The sequence below is a fragment of the Dreissena polymorpha genome, chromosome 5 (genome assembly GCF_020536995.1).
Source record: "Dreissena polymorpha isolate Duluth1 chromosome 5, UMN_Dpol_1.0, whole genome shotgun sequence".
Lineage (NCBI taxonomy): Eukaryota > Metazoa > Mollusca > Bivalvia > Myida > Dreissenidae > Dreissena > Dreissena polymorpha.
The window spans coordinates 26761300-26767684 of record NC_068359.1 but is presented as its reverse complement, the minus strand read 5'-3'; the positions used below and the strand labels follow the sequence as shown (position 1 = coordinate 26767684).

Below are 6385 nucleotides of genomic sequence, written 5' to 3'. Positions count from 1 at the left end.
AGTGATTGGACTTTATCAGATAAGAGACACAAATGTGGTCTTCTAACAGACCAACGTTATAAACCACTATATCATCTTTCATGCTATCTTTCATGGGAAATGTAATCACCAAACAATGAATACGTTTTAGATAAATTGAACCTCTGTGAAAACTGGACTTAATGCATGTGCGCAAAATGTCGGCCCTGATAAACCTGTGCAGTCTGCAAAATCAAGCTGAACAGGGGGACACTTAACGCTGTTATGGTGTTCTTTGTTCTTTGTTTAAAGAAAAAACATGCTAAGCGAAAAAATAATTTAGTCGGAAAGGGTCGTCCCTGATAAGCCTGTGCACTGGCTTATATGGAATGACAATTTACAAACATGGATTAACCCCCATTTTCATAGAGCAAAGTTCCTATAAAAACCAACAGAGTTAAAAATAAAAAATAAGTTCTCGCCAATTTTTGGCATTACGATGAACCTTTTATAATATTTAACACGTGACATCATAAAAGCTCATTTGATTTCATGAAAATTACATGTAACAGGCAGGTCAAGGATTTGTGGCGTGTGATTTGCAATTCGTTTACATTAAATCCCTACAATGGCACTTAACATGAAATTGAACGTATGCCCTCTGAGCATCAATAGAAAATAAGGTTGTCAGAAACAAGTCTATTGCAAACTTTGTGCATTTCACATCAGCACCCTCTTGGTGAAAAACAATTTTTACAAGAGATAAGAACGCATTTGGGCATAGAATAACATATTGTGCAGATACCAACGCTTTTTTCCTGTTGTTGTGAAGCGGCCTTGCCCCCCACCCCCCCCCCCTTGTGAAAAAAAGAGAAGTGAACTTTTCATAATTGTGAAAAACAATGAGCCGTGAACTTTCTAAAATTGTGAAAATTTGAGTCATGAACTTTTTGATATTGTGAAAATTCGGGTCGTGAACTTCTTGATATTGTGAAAATTTTAGTTGCGAGTTTCCCACAATTGTGATAAAAGGCCATTCTAACAGAAGAAAAAAAGCCCGGGAAACTGATAAAATTGCCAGGATTAAGAAAATTGACAAGACAGAACCCAGTGCACCTGGGTCACTTTTGCAAGCAATATAACTCGGCTGTGATAAAGTAATTGAGCTGCGCTCTCTTAGAACCAGGCTTAATGCATATGAGTTAAGTGTCATCCCAGATTAGCATGTGCAGTCTGGGACGGCACTTTTCGCTTAAACTTGGATTTTACTAAGAAAATACGTCCTTTCAAAGGGGTCGACACTTTACGCACATGCATTAAGCCCAGTTTTCCAAGAGCGAGACTCAACATATGAATTTGGAGAAGACAGAGGATGGGCACAAATGCCGTATGCTACCAGAGCAACACAATCAACCAATTAAACTTGCCACCTTTGATGGGAAATATAATAACCAAACAGTGAATAAGATATAGGTAAATTAGTGACCTTGTTTTGCAACACGGCAGAGACACGGATATCATCGGATAAGCACGGACCAACACGTTATCTACACTTTATCTACACGGACCCTACCATATCTTCAACAACAATTAGAATCACTATAGCGATACAGACCACACATGATTTGCCCGTGACTGACACTAACTTGTTTAACAGCAGGTTGGCTTTAGGTGACTAAATCAATTTGGCTGCCCGGTTAGTGCAGTGCTTGGTAAGAACACTTCTCACCTGGTAGTGTTTGAGTCTGGCTGGTGATAGCCAGACCGAAATAATTGTCTTTAGATTGTGATCATTGTTTATATGGATTGTAGGGACTTTTTGTCGACTTTTTTAAAGGTTATTACAAATTAATTAACTTCAATAATACAATACATATATAATATTCTTATAGCTATTGTCAGCCTGTGTATCCTAGTATATTATATTTAATTTTAAAGGCATCATTCTCAAAAATGTTATTTTAAAATTGAAGTAAGAACAAAGAAAACTTTTACAAACTATCACACAAATCTTTCGAATGCCTAGGCATAACCACATGAATGGTCCTGGTCGTGTGACTAAATACATGAGGAAGAGCAAACAAGTTAAGTCACTAAGAACCATGTCCTGTATTATCATGTAGGCATACGTGCCCAATCACAGCTTTCCTCAGATGGCACAGCATTGAAATGACGCACGTGTCTAATTTATTGCCATCTTTTATCTATAAAGTAGCATCGTGTGCGGTGGGTTTTCTTGAGAAGAGGATTACCTAAATTTTATATTGAGTGTCATTTACCCGATATTGGTATTAAATTGATATACACGTTGTACTCTTAAGCTCAAAGAATGTGTCTTGTTGAAAACTCTCCTGATAAAACATTCCCACTAGGTTAACGTACACGTAATCGACATTTGAAAAAGATATGAATTTAGTTACATTGTTTGGTCGCCAGCTTAAATAAAATGTTCTCTTATTGGCATTTATATACATTGTAAGATTGTAAAAACAAATACTTTATTCGGCTTTAAAAACATGTAACAAGTGCTTAATAGATTTACAAATACTTTATTCGGTTTTGAAATATCTATAAATTGCTTGAATAGATGTACGATGTTTTTCACGCACATTTTATCAAATTTACTGATGATACACATTTGTGTACCCTGACTTCGCACACTTACATAGTGCAACCTATTAGATGTCCTTAATTAAAGACTACCTAAAAGGGCTTTAAGAGTGAACCAATAGTTTTTATCTGTAACTGAACTTCATATTTGCAACTATCGTAGAGCTATAGTCAATACGACAATACGAAGTAAATGGGATGATCATAACAGTACTGCAGACTTTCGGGCGCTGGTATTTCTTATTAGTTATACTATGTAGTTCCTACTTATTTCTAGTGTTTTGTTCTAAAATGCTCCTAATATTCATTTTTGTTCAGCATTATATTTAATAAACGCCCAGTACCTTTTTAGTACTGAAGTGTGGGTTCCCTGACACATAGTTTGCTGTCCAACTATAATTATATTAGATAAGTCTTTATATATCAAATATTAGAAACATAAAGACACAGAGCAAATAGTTCTGAATAGTATTATATATACATCATTTTGTCTTTATCTGCTTTTCCAATCATGTACATTCTACAATCCTCAGATAATTGAAATCAGAAATCATGTAAACTGTCTATGTAGAACACTTATTAAAAGTTGCATATTTACTGTTTCATTATTTTCACATAGCAGGACCTTTCCACAAACGCCTGCAACACATTTGGGGACCTAGACACAGGACGCTGTTGGTGCACAGATGTAAGTATCAGGGTAGTGGAGAAAGCCATTTGAAATATTGATTTGCTAAAAACTTGTCGCACTGTATTATAGTGATGTTTGTTTACTACGTGTTCGCTATCAAAAGCAAGCAAGTCCTTTACTCCAGATTTATATCCTTTATATCGGGCGCTAGTTACAAATAGCATTGGAAAAATCTACCCTGAGGTCCCAAATCCGATCATATAGGGCTTAAGAAAGATGTGTTCATTTATTGTTGTTTCATTTTTAGTTGTTCGCTTGCTGACAACTAAGGTTTGTGGTATGTGTCGCAAGTCGGTCTGCTCTTAACTACGCTAATAACGATAACCAATGCATCTGCCTGGTTATACTTCACCACTGGTACACTGCAGACAGAATGTGTGTATGACATCAATAGCGTTTAACAGCTTATGCGACGACATTGGCAAGTTTGTCATTGAAATTTGTAAATATTGGCTGCTTTCAGGGAAAACGGGGCTTAATGCATGTCAAATGAGTGGTGTCCCAGATTAGACTTTGCACACTGATTAGCCTGTACAATGCGCACAAGCTAATCAAGGACGACACTTTCTGATTGTATGGGGATTTTCGTTTAAAGAAAGTCTCTTGTACTGGGATGACAATAATTGTATATGCATTAAGCCTTGTTTTGCCAAAATGAAGATTAAATTATCTTTATATTTATAATTGGAAAAAAGATAAAAGTGATAATAACTTCAAAGTAACCTCCCGACCTAGGGTTTTACGTGCTCGTCCCCCTGTTGTGCCGTGAGGCAGAAACAGTTGATCTGACAATCCGCCTAGTGTCGGAACACGCCCTGACTCGGGTAAGCCGGAAAATATTCAAAGAAGTGCACGGGCGACTTTTCGAGATCTGGGAGAAGTACGAAGACGATGACATGACAACTTCTCAACTTTTTCAGCACATGTCCGAGAAATTGGACGAGCTGGAAGAACGGGCACAGATGCACAGGCCATACTGTACTTCAACCAAGGAGACTTGGTGTCAACAGCAATGAGGAAAGACATAAAAGAATATTGTTTACAAAATTAAATGAGCAAACGTGTAATAATAAATTCTTTCTTCGGATTCCACACAACGGTTAAACCATTTGTACGTTGCAGCGTTTGTAATTCTGATCTGGAATTGGAACGGCAGTTTGGAAATCTAAGAGTTGTTTGAACAATGTACTGCAGTTCTCTACTGACTGGATACGCTTAAGTGTGCCCAATAGGATATATTTTGTAAATAAACAACAAAAGAAGAATTCTTAATTATGATTATTTGGTAAAGATGCTGTTATTTTATATTGTGAATTAAATAATTTCATCCTTAAATATTGACTTTGACTTACCGGTCCTGGGGGCCGTTTCATCAAACATCATGTGACAGATTTAGAATATAATGCATATTTCTAATAAACATTAATAACGATGCTGCGAAGCAGCTCGTCTAAGTTATCATACCATGAAAAAAAAATGGCGACCTATGCAAAAGACCGAGCCAGTCCGATTGAGAAAGCTCGATTTTCCTAATCGGCATACCTCGCTGATTATCATTGATAAAGGTATAGGAAGTTCAGCTATAAATAGGACAGCATATTCTGGGAAAAAAGATATAATAATAGTTTAAAAACGTTAATTTTAAATCAGTTATATTTAATCCATTATATGTTTATAGATCAATGAAACAACTATGCATTTTCTGTATTGTATTTGACATAAGTCGTGATTCAGTAAATAAATTGCGAATTAAATTGTGTATAATTAAGGTTCAACGCGATCATAAGTGTAAAGAAAACGAATTATTTCGAACCTGCCATTTGTAAACGTTGTAGCGATGGTATATAAACAGCATAATAGCCGTATGGCATCTGTGAAACTCGCTCTTCTGCGTGCTTTCTCATTGTGCATATTTAATAAACTTTTCAAACAGAAATTACAGAGCCACATCAGTGGACATACTATGTTTGATAATTCATTCGTTTGTTTGATATTGTTTGCTGTTTTAAACACATAATAACCTTACAATGTGTTCATGTGCGAACTCACGTATCCAAGTGCTCTTACCACTATGTGCTCATACCTACTTTCGGGAATCATCATGAAATTATTGCCGTACTTAACAAACAAACATGCCTAAGCTTATTAAATTAGAGAAAAAAACAATAATCAAAGGAGAAATTTTTTATGTTCATGCACATCGGCATGTGAAATATCGTCCGTACACATAGCATCATTAACTTAGGAAAGGAAACAACGAAATATTAAGTTTGGTATGATATACATGTGAAATTAAAGAGCATGGTGTAATTAAAGAGCATTCCAGTTTCGAATTTTTATGCTGAAAAGTAATGTTATAACCCACAAACGTTTTACTGTAACTGAAATTTTTTTTAAGATAAGTGGTACAGAAAATACACGTTGAATATCTTTTTAAAGAGATTTCTTGTTATATTTGATCGAGAAGGTAACCTGCCTCCCAGTTTCGCTGAATGGATCAAGTTCCCCACGGGTACTACTTCCCCGTACCCCCAATTTTGTTCGTACCCTACATTTTTCGTACCCACATTTTTGCTCGTACTCAAAATGTTTGTCCTACCCATTTTTTTTCCTACCCAAATTTTTTTTCGTAATCAAAGATTTGTTCGTACCCATTTTTTGGGCATAATTGTGTACCCAAAATTTTCGTACCCATTTTTCTTTCCTACCCAAAATTTCCGTACCCACATACACAATTTTGGTGATGTAGATAAACTTAAATAGATGCTTTTATATCAATCCTCTTCAAAAGCATCGTCACACCAGTACTGTCAGTACTTTGATTACTAAACATGAAATCATAATATTGCTAATTTCGGTTAATTGGTACATGTCATAATGTTCTTACCCATGGTCCAAATTTTGAGTGCATGTTGTTTAACAGCTTTTATATGTTCAATTGTCCAGTTTTAATTGTACATTTGAATTGTCGTACGAACTTTGATGAAACAGTCCCGATGCATCTCTAAAGTTTTTGCCTCATTATGATACCGGAAAATATGTACGATTTTTTTTTCTTAAATTACGTGCTATGAAAAAAAAATGATTTATCAATATCTCTTTCTGATCGTTTCCAGGTAAACATAG

At 35.6% G+C, this 6385-nt stretch overlaps 1 long non-coding RNA gene across 1 annotated transcript; it reads left to right on the top strand.

Annotated features, from left to right (window-relative positions):
• The first annotated feature begins 1565 nt into the window (after nt 1–1565).
• On the top strand, nt 1566–5639 carry LOC127831927 (uncharacterized). The gene is made up of 3 exons (XR_008026569.1): nt 1566–1670; nt 3188–3256; nt 3507–5639. It is a non-coding gene; the product is annotated as an uncharacterized LOC127831927 (long non-coding RNA).
• The last annotated feature ends 746 nt before the right edge of the window (nt 5640–6385 follow it).